Here is an 11,653-nt window from a genome sequence, read left to right on the forward strand (position 1 = left end):
GAGAAGGGGTAGGGAGAGGGTAGATAGTGAGAAGGGGGTAGGGTGGGGGTAGATAGTGAGAAGGGGGTAGGGAGAGGGTAGATAGTGAGAAGGGGGTAGGGAGAGGGTAGATAATGAGAAGGGGGTAAGGAGAGGGTAGATAGTGAGAAGGGAGGGGGGTAGGGAGAGGGTAGATAATGAGAAGGGGGTAAGGAGAGGGTAGATAGTGAGAAGGGAGGGGGTAGGGAGAGGGTAGATAGTGAGAAGGGAGGGGGTAGGGAGAGGGTAGATAGTGAGAAGGGAGGAGGGTAGGGAGAGGGTAGATAGTGAGAAGGGAGGGGGTAGGGGGAGGGTAGATAGTGAGAAGGGAGGGGGTAGGGAGAGGGTCGATAGTGAGAAGGGGGGTAGGGAGAGGGTAAATAGTGTGGATGAATTGTGTGTTATTTATAGCTAACCCCCGAAAAGCCCAACATTAGGGAGCTCGAGGTCTGGCACTTCCGACCTCGGCTTCCCCGCTCCCTAATCACTACGCGCCGGCTATTGATGCCGAGCGCGGGGATGACGTCATGTCCCAGCGCTCGGCATCAATTGCCTGCGCGTAGTGATGAGGGAGCAGTAAAGCAGAGGTCTGAAATGACAGACCTCGCGCTCCCACAACTGGATGGAAGAAAGAAGATGAGAAAGGTAAGAGATGGGGAGAAAGGGGTGTGAGATGGTCAGTGTATGTGTATGGTCAGGTGTGTGTAAGAGCAGTGTAGGTATTTGTGTGTTTGTAACCCGGTGTGTGTGTGTGTGTATATATATATATATATATATACATATATATATATATATATATGTATGTGTGTGTATATATATATATATATATGTATATATATGTATGTGTGTGTATATATATATATATATGTATATATATGTATGTGTGTGTATATATATATATATGTATATATATGTATGTGTGTGTATATATATATATGTATATATATGTTTGTGTGTATATATATATATATGTATATATATATATATATATAAACATGTGTGTTTATATATACGTGTGTATATATATATATACATGTGTGTATATATATATATGTATATATATATATACATGTGTGTATATATATATATGTATATATGTATATATATATATATATATATATATATATACATGTGTATATATATATATACCGTATTGGCCCGAATATAGGCCGCACTTTTTTCCCCCACTTTAAGTCTTTAAAGTGGGGGTGCGGCCTATATTTGGGGTCTAGCACCCGACGCCCGGGACATGCAGTTGGACCTGGTGCAGGGGACCTGTATCCTACTGTCTGATACGCTCAGACAGCCTCCCCTGTCAGCACTTCCCACGGGGGGAGTGCGGGCACAGGAGGTTGTCTAAGCGCATCGCGTGATGCATTTTACATCCCCCCCCACTTACCAGAGCAGACTCCCGGGTTTCTTGCAGGGCCGGCGGAAGACATCTACGCAATACGCGTATACAACTTCCGGTGCCGGCACTTCCGCTGAGTGCTGGCACCGGGAGTTGTATACACGATGTGGCAGCATATCTCGGGGGGGAGGACAGAGTGGCAGCATAGGTTGGGGGGGGAGACAGAGTGGCAGCATATCTCGGGGGGGGACAGAGTGGCAGCATATCTCGGGGGGGGAGGGACAGAGTGGCAGCATATCTCGGGGGGGGGAGAGGACAGAGTAGCAGCATGTTTATTTGGTGCTTTTTTAAAGAAAAAAACTTGTTCTTTAAAAAAGCACCAAACTTTTAGGGTGCGGCCTATATACGGGGGCGGCCTATATCCGAGCCAATACGGTATATATATATACATGTGTGTGTGTGTGTGTGTGTGTGTATATATATATATATATATATACATGTGTATATACCGTATTTGCTCGATTATAAGACAAGGTTTTTTCCAGAGCAAATGCTCTGAAAAATACCCCTCGTCTTATAATCGAGGTCGTCTTCTAATCAGACCTCATTCTGCTTCGGCCATGCTGCTTACCGGGCTTTGATCGCGAGCAGCGTCTCTGCTATTAGCAGCAGGAGAACAGGAAGCTAGCACAGTCCTCACATAACTCTACCTCCCCCCTCCTTCCTCTGGGGGCGGGGCCAGAGAAGTTGCTCGCACAGCCGGGCCCCTGCAGAAGTCTGCGAGTGGGAGATCTGCAGTTCAGGTAAGGGGGTGGGGGGTATGAGCGTGTGTGTGTATGTGTGATTAATGGAAGGAATCAGTATTTAAATGTTTGTGAATGAGTGTGTGTGTGTGTGATAGCATGGATGTGTAAGGGGGTGGGGGTGGTAGCATAGCATAGGGAGGCATATCATGGGGCAGAGGGGCATATAGGGGGTTAAAAGGCATATCATGGGGCACAGTGGCATATAGGAGGCTATAAGACATTTCTGGAGGCAAAGTGGCATATAGAGGGTTAAAAGGCACATCATGGGGCAGAGTGGCAAATAGGGGGGTATAAGGCATTTCTGGGGGCAGAGTGGCAAGCCTGGGGGCAGATGTGCATAACTGGGGGGGGCAAGGTTGGCAAATAAAAGGAAATAAAAAATATATTTTTCTCAATCATAGCTTTTATTAAATATGAAAATAAGTTTCCATGAATTAATATTTACTAGTAAAACTTTTTTCCTATAGGGTAGTCTTATATTCAGGCTTTTTGTTTTTTTCCTAAATTAATATTTTGGTTTTGGGGGGTCGTCTTATAATCAGGGTCGTCTTATAATCGAGCAAATACGGTGTATATATATCTACATGTGTATATATATATATACCATGTATATATATATGTGTGTGTGTGTGTGTGTAAAGGCAGGGGTGTGTGGTGAGGGCAGTGTATAAATGTGTATGTATGGACAGGCGTATGTGAGTATGTGTATATATATATATATATATATATATATATATATGTGTGTGTAAGGGCAGTGTATGTATGTATGTATATGTCTGTATAACAACCAGCCAATCAACGGTAAGGTACATCACTTGCCGTGACTGGCTGGTTGTTGTATGCTGGGTAGAGGAGTAGTCTTAAATGGCGAGTATACCCCAAACTCTATATTTCAACTGGAAAAGTTGGGGGGTCGTCTTATACGCCCAGTCGTCTTATACGCCGGAATATACGGTAGTTGTTTATAAATTATGATTTTTTTAATTGAAGGGAGGGATGCTTAACACAAACAATGTTGATTACTTGTTGTCCTTTATATTTGCAGAACCACACCATCAATGGCTGTGACGTGTGACTTTTTCCTATCCTGAATGCTGCATTGTTGAAGATAAAGTAAGTTGAAAAAGTTGACAGATCTGATTCAATATCTAATTTGAAAAAAAATTGTTGTGTAAAAACCATGCTTTTTGGGGGGGTTGGGGGGGCCTTAACAGATTCTCGCACCGGGGTCCTGAGGCTTCTAGTTACGCCCCTGCATGCTGTACTGCCATCTGTGTCTGGATTGCAATATAATGATATGAGTCATGGTGTACCACCACCTGTGGCAATGCACTCTTTGTGACAGTAAGAAAGTAAGTATCCCTGAATAGCAGTTAGGAAATGTGGTCACCCTAGTGCCACATGCTGTGCTCTGCCAGAGATGCACCCCGGTGGCTGCTGTGTCCAACACGGAGAAGAGAGAGGTGCCGTGTATCAAGCGGCTGCTTTTTTATATATGTCATCCAGCCTACTGGCTCCAGCTCATTTACCTTGTAATGGAGGAGGACTTAGGTGGTGTCAACAAAAGGGGGGGGGGTCATGTGTATATGATGGTGCCCCCCAAAGGTGATGCTGTCCCCTGACCTCTAAATAAAGTTTATGCTGCCCCCAAATGTTATGCTGTTCCCCTAAAATCTAAATAAAATTGATGTTGTTCCCCTAACTTCAAAATAAAGTTAATGCTGTTTCCTAACCTCGAAATAAAGTTTATGTTCTCCCTCTAATCTTAAAATAAAGCTTATGCTGTGCTCCTAACCTCGAAAAAAAGAACGGTTGGTGGGTCTTGCCATTTTGTCTATTGAGAATACCATTGCCTTTGCTAGCTTTGCGCTGTTATATGTTGTTTTGCACTATAATTTTAAATTAATTATTACTGGAAAGTGAGCATGGAGCGTGTTTTACATATTCACGTACTTTACTCAATAAAGGAAGTGTTTGCAGAAAAGTTCTTTATTCATTATGGAGGGGTAACACTAACATGAAAAACTTAGCTGGCCCTGTATAATGCATAATTCAGTGTGTAAGGACAATATGAAGAAATGTCACATTATACAGGGAGAGCAAAGCACTTTCTGCAGCACAACTGAAACAACCTTTCCTCTCAACTCTCCCTTTAGTAAATAAACCCCTTTGAGACATATTTACTAAACCCAAGTGAGATGCAACATTAAAGAGATCAAATTTAGACCGAGTTAAGACCCCCTCCTAATCCATAGTGAATTCAGTGAAATTAGATGTTTTGGATACAATATCATTATTATTTTGGCATTTGGTTGGGTTTCAAACCTAAGTTGCCAGCAATCCCTGGTGCTAGATGTGAAGCAACCAGCGGAAACTTCCAGTTGGGTGTTGTTGCATTTTCTCCACGTTAGGCTTATCTTGACAAATATGATCCAGTATCCTTATACACTGATACATATAGCCATGTTGCACCAGTAAAACACCTCAGCCATGCATGCAAGAGCAGAACTATTGCTAATTGTGACCAATTCTCCCCTCATTGCTCTGTAAATCCAACACTTATGATGACCTGGGCCTGATAACAGACACTTGGCTAATTTTTAAGAAAATAAATCTCAACTCTGTTCAAACAGGTATACAGATTATTTATATATATATATATATATATATATATATATATATATATATATATATATATATATAGTGAGCTGAGATCATTTAGCCACACAGTCTTAGGGTTTAACATACCACACAAGGTTGTATATTTTAGAAATTATAGTCCTTTTTATTAAAAGATCTTTTCTTCTCAATAAATATGGACGCTTGTGGACATAAATGCAGTCTTACACACTGCTTGGTTTCCCCACCACTGAATCCCTCACAAGGAACTTTGTAGCTGCCTCCTGCTGCTCATTGGCAACAGATGATGACCCACCTGGGAGATCCAGAACACCCGGACTGGACTCCCCACCTGCTGAAAGTAAACTGTGTAGTGGAGCACTGGCCCTCCCTTCTCTCCAAAATGCTTCATGGGGTTATCAAAAACACTACACTGCAATATGTTCCATGAAACATAGACCCCAGCCACCACTATGCCCCTCTCCCTGTCACAATATATAATTTTTGCACATTAAGTATTTCTTCACAGAATGTAAAAGTAGGAAACGTCCTTCGTGTGATGCCAGAACGTGAATCATTTTGATAAACTCCTTGAATGTGAATGAATATCTTGGAAAAGGCCAAGTACACGGTCAGGAGGAAAAAGTCATGGAGAACTAGTTTTAGTCTTGTTTCCCACTATTTTTGTCTTTTACAGGCTGTTCTTTGAAATGCTTCACTGTCAATGTAACAAATCTTTTCTGTTACATACCTCAAAGATAACTCTTTTCCTTTAAAGTGGGTCCATTGTGACAAAAGACAATTACTACATATTCCTCCTTTCCTAGTCTTCCAGATACTGAACTGAATGTTGTTACATAATTGTAGTTCCCAGAACACGTGCCAAGGTAACATTACTGCATTATACATGTTGTGAAGCAGTCACATTAAATATTTGTCTCAGAATCTGTAGAAAGCACCTTTAAATCCCGGGATATATAACCTTCACCCGTCTGGCTTTCCTTTAACTACTACAGATTCCTCGTCGTATGAAACTCCACTTACACCAGTGGCTTAAAACAATGGGTTTATTAAATAACAAATACATATATATGAGTATATAGAGAAGCGTCTGAAATACAAGGCTCTATGACTCTAACTATACTATGCTAGTGACTCTATGTGTGCATGTAAGGATGGGGTGTCCCTGTCACCTTGATGTTATCCTTCCTTCTTTCTTTCTGTTTCTCTCTCTGTCTTTGTTGCTCACACAACACCTTTATAGCCACTATGCCCAAACAGTCCCAGCCAATCATCTTCTTAGTTTGTGTCCACTCATCCTTAGGAAGGCACAATCTTGTACCTACACCAGCTGCCTGTAGAGACCGCTCTTGTCCAGGAAGTTAGATTGCCCCCACAGTAAAGTTGATGGTCCTCAGGGCAAATTCAGGGTGGGTCTCTGGAATGTTGACATTGTCTCCTGCAATCCTTTTGTTGTAGGAGAAACACATGCTTGTCTCCAGCCCAGATACTATCTCCTGCAGTCCTTTTGTTGTAGGAGATTGTAGATTGTATCTCCTGTTTATTGTTCCCACCTGGTAGAGAGATAGCCCTTTGATGTATTGTGAGTTCCTGGACATTTGGGTTTCGCCACTAGTGTAATTCCTTGAAACTGGTTTACTCAAGAGGAATCCCATTGTGTTGGGAGCCAGCTGTTGTCCTTGGAGATTAATAGTTGACTTATATGTATTACAGAATCAACATAATGAACATAATATTTGTCTCAGAATCAACAACTGGAACATAACAGACGAGAAATGGTGAGCAAAGTGCACAAGTGTGAGTATTCCTTTCACAAACAAAATTGATGCAGCCCTATTGGTCCAAGTGAAGAAGCTGGGGTAAGCTGCTTGTTCCACTCCCCGTTAACTAACATATGTGCTATAGCACACTCATCAACACTAACACACATGCGTACACTATCACATATTCACTCTTAACATAACACCCTTTCTTTATATCTGCTGTGTAATCGGTCAAATCATTACTGCAGGAACACATAATGTCACATTACTTTGTCATGAGGGAACCAATCCTATTTGGATTCGGCCTGTGTGAAGAATTTGGACCAGTCTGGGGGGCTGTTGCCCCTTACCAAAGGGCCAGCCCCTTAAGAAGATGCAAGTTGAGGTGATACCTTTAGACAACCTAGAAAAAAATGTAAAGTCACATGTAGAAATTTTGGGACCTCAGAGTTACAGCAGCTAGTTGAAGGACTAAGGAAATTACATTTTGCCTAACGTAAGGTATATGCCTCAGAGGGTTAGGGTCAACATTATTTTCACCATAGACAACCTAAGAGTCGCAGTTGGAGGCAGGCGTAGGCAGCCATTTGTAGAGAATGTCATCTACCCGGTTCTTTTGCACAGCAGACCTATGGAGTGGAACAATGGTCCCTTTACACAAAGGGTGAGTAGAGAGCAACAGGAAACTGGCATAAGATAACAGAAACAGCACAAAAGGAAGATTCAGACTAGCCAGAGGGTCAACAGCCAGGAATCAGCAATGTTACAAAATCTGGAACCATGATCGGAGTCAGACATGGCCAGAAGCCAACAACCAGAAATCAGTAACAGAATAAATCAGTAACGGAAATCATGGTTAGATGGAGCCAGAAGTCAGCAACTAGGAATTCTTCTTCATGATCCTGTTGTGGACTCCCTCTCCCCGATATACAGTATTTATTATTAAAAATCAGTGCAGACTTTAAAAAGAATGTTCAGAAGACACAAGTTAGGAGAATGCACTACTAAGATAAAACTCCTGATGGAGGAATTTGCTTCAGTTCACAATGAATTGCCAGATTATGTTTTGGAATTTCAAGAAACCAAATCTTCAAGCAATCGCTGCCAAGCCTCTTCCTCCTGACCTAGGCAGTCCACTGGGCTTTGGGGCAGCTGTTCATCAGTCCCAGCACACTGACTGAGTCTGAGTACCATAACATGCAATAAGTTCCCTGCAATCAACAGGAATTCATATTGTTAGGGCAGGGAACTGGATATAGCCTGGCCACACAGACTGCTTGGTTACATGAGAAATACAATGTCAGGATCTGTACTCAACTCCTCTATGGGACCTGTTGGCCCACCATGGCATGAAGACTCCTACGTGGGTCCCGAGTTAGTTTAGAGTAAAATTGCAGCGCTTTGGGTGACATCCTCTCCCTCAACGGAAGGATCGGGGAAAGGAGGCCGCCGGGTTATGTCTAATGAGATTCGGAAGTTGAATGTGGGCCCACGTATTTCGGATGAAAAGTCTGTTTCATGGAGGTTCTGGCCTCATTTTCATGGTACTGAGGTACATCAGGCAGTGCAGCAATTAAATTCTGGTTCAGTTCTGGGCCCAGGTAGATTTAGTAATCTATATAATCAAGCCTTCTCATGTGACTTATGTAGTCATTGTTCATAAATAAATAATCATTAAGATATATTAATAGGCTTCAGGTTTCCTGACCTTAAGTATGGAATGAAGGATTTGCTGAACAGGCATTCTATAGATAGGATAGTAACTTGTTAATGCATGGTATAATTGTAACTGTAAAAGGGCATTACAGTATGCTTACAGTGACCACCTAAAATAGGGTTTAGACGTGTAAAGACCTTAGGAAGCATGTTTGAAACCCAATCAGGTGACGACCAATAGACTGAAATCATTATCCAAACCACATATAAGCTAGGCATTTGTAAGGCATGAGAGAGGCATGGGAGGAGAGGTTGAGGGGAGATGTACTTGCCATCCACGGACTCTTCACGTCCCGAACACAGCCTCCCTCCATCCTCAGGAATAGATAGGACAGATGTCATGAACTAAATTCCTCTCCAAGGTTTTGTAAGACCTATTTTGTATTATTTTTGTTAACTACTTTTTATATTCATCTTCTATTTTTGTTCGTATTAAATGTTTTACCTTTGTTTGCATCTAAGTGACTCTGCCTATTTTTGACGCACATACATATATATATATGTGTTGTTCCCTATACGAAGTTTGTATTGGCCCTATTTTTATTACAACTTCTTACCTAATATGCAAAAGTTGTAAAATGAATTCAAGGACATAGGCATGGGCATAGGAACCGGGCTTTGGAAATCATGAGGGGGGACCGATAATGATCCCTCCCAGTGGATCAGCAGCTGCAGCCTGCACCCAGGCAAAGCTTGGTTTATGTGTTATTCTGTGTATACCTGCTATGATATGTTTCTATACATTGTCATTGTATACCTGCAAGTACAGGATTTGGCTGCCCAAACTTTTGCCTTATATCACTCCTTCACCCTGATCAGGCAAGATTATACATAATCATCAAATTATTGACAACACACGTAATTTCCTAAATATAATCCCACAGAACCAAAACCCCTTGTGTCAGGCCCCATCCGGGCTGCGGAGCCGCACGTCTTTAGTTTACCTTGCCTTGCTATAGTTTCTCTAGTCTTGCTACTGTTTTCCTGCCTTTGCAGTACTCCATTCCTGGATGTCCCTATGTTCTGTCCTGTACCTCTGATTCCTTGCTTCCAGTCTGCTTTAGCTCTGTTTCCTTTATAATGCGTGCCTCACCTGTGTGTTCCGTTTGTCCCAGTGTGCAGTCTACAGGTATGTCTCTCATTGCTATGTGTCTGGGTTTCATGTTTAGTTTGTTTAGTATCACTGTCAGCAGGGATTAGCATTAGGACCCACCGTCATTGGAGTACTTTGGTGTAGTGGTGGGCTAAGCATACTATGGCCAAAAGATGTGACAGAATCTCCAATAGTTATCAAATAGTCCTAGGCTAGTTCATGTATTTATGTAACCTGTATCCCCGGCAGCGGGGTGTCCTGTCTTGTATCCCCGGCAGCGGGGTGTCTTGTCTTGTATCCCCGGCATCGGGGTGTCCTGTCTTGTATCCCCGGCAGCGGGGTGTCCTGTCTTGTATCCCCGGCAGCGGGGTGTCTTGTCTTGTATCCCCGGCAGCGGGGTGTCTTGTCTTGTATCCCCGGCAACAGGGTGTCCTGTCTTGTTCCCTGTTGTGCCCTGTAACATGTATATCTTGTCTGTTTATGTTTCTTGCTTGGTCTCTATGTTCCTTGCTATGTCCTCCTTGCTCTCTCTGTATCTTGCTTGCTCTGTCCCCCCTGCTTGCTATGTTTCTGCTATATCCTTTGCTTAGCTTCCATGCTCCCAGCCTGCAGCATCCTGCCCATTTCTAAGTTGTTATGTCTCATACCTGCTGCAGGGTGCCTGCAGGTTATTACTTTGTTTTGAACTGGATAACATCCGCTGATATGTCAGGGAGCTGGTATGTGGCTGCACAACCCTAGGTGCTTGACACCCTGGAGAGTGCGGTCGCCCTGCATCAGGCCCTGTCCAACTCCACTACTGCGCAATGACTCCTAAACGCCATCTTTGGGTGCTCTGGGTCGTGGTAGCCATCTGACCACGGACCTGGGTCCTTACACCTTGCATGCTAGTATTGTTTGATGAAGAGAAAGCATTTGACATACTTCACTTGACCTTCCTGTTCTCTAGAAATGTGGCTTTCCACAATCGCTTATTCTGTACTTTATAAGTTATTAGGGCAATTTATTGCTTCCCCTCTGTGGGTGTCTTCAATTGAGTCTATTTACATGGTACAGAAAAATCTCTTGGATTCAAAATCTGCTTGGATTCACAGATTAAAGGGTTCTCAACTCCCTCAAATATAGACATTACTCTGGGTCTTTTTGCAGATGACATTCTTGCAGTAGTAACAGATCTTCAACAGTCCCTACCGGTACTCTTGCACCATTGTGCAGAATATGGTGTTGCCTCATTTCATAAAGTTAGCACAACTAAAACTCAAACTCTAAATGTGTGTCTACCTGGCAATTTAATAGCCTTTTTGTGTGAAAAATACCCCTTTGTATGGAGAAAAGATCATCTTACTTATTTGGGGATCAAGGCAAATTTTCCTGGGTAGCTTAGGAAAATTCTTCTTTTAGAACCATATGATGTTGCTTGAATTTTGTGGATAGGAAATGCCTTCGCCTGAAACTAGATAACCTATTCTATTGCCTACTACAAGGCATACTTTTAATGCTGGGATGCTACCATGAATATCCCTAGCTTCCCCTTTATCATTTTGATAGAGAACACCTAGTAACTTTTGAAACATTGCATGAGAAATATTTAATTCCTATACCTGACTTTCATATATACCTGAGGTGTAGACATTTTCTTCAGCAGGGAACTAGTATTTCACTTATTATATAGGAATCTCCCCATGGGTTGATATCTCTATGCATTAAAGGCCCTTACACATCCATAGGATATTGATGGCTCATTCTTGACTGTGAAAATGGCTATAGCGAGACCTAGGAAGTTATCCTCCTTCTCATCTTTGATGTTCTGAAGTTCCATAGGCGAATGGAACATGTCAAACACACTCTCATAAACAGCAACAATTTATGAAAACTGTGGGGACCATGTATTTATAATGCCCTACGATGTGCTTTCTCTGCTTATGTGATGCCAGTGTATGTTAATGTTTAGCCTTTTTGGCCGTTTTATGTCACAAAAAAGAGCAGAGGTCTCTCTCCCTGCCCTTTTACCAATTCCAACTTTTTGTTTTGTTCCCCCTTGTCACGGTAACCCCCTTAGGCTGAGGACACATGGGGGTATGTTTGAGTTTGGGAGGGGGCACTGGTGGATTCCTGGGGAGACTCTGTGCTGATTGGGGGCATAGGGTGACCGGGAAACCCCATCTGGTCTGCCGGAACCAGAGTCCCATGAACTAGCTGGCTATGGGGGGCTCTACAAGCCAAGAAACACTTGATGCGTGTTACACCTACCGTGCCCGCCCAGGTC

The sequence above is a fragment of the Spea bombifrons genome, chromosome 3 (genome assembly GCF_027358695.1).
Source record: "Spea bombifrons isolate aSpeBom1 chromosome 3, aSpeBom1.2.pri, whole genome shotgun sequence".
Lineage (NCBI taxonomy): Eukaryota > Metazoa > Chordata > Amphibia > Anura > Pelobatidae > Spea > Spea bombifrons.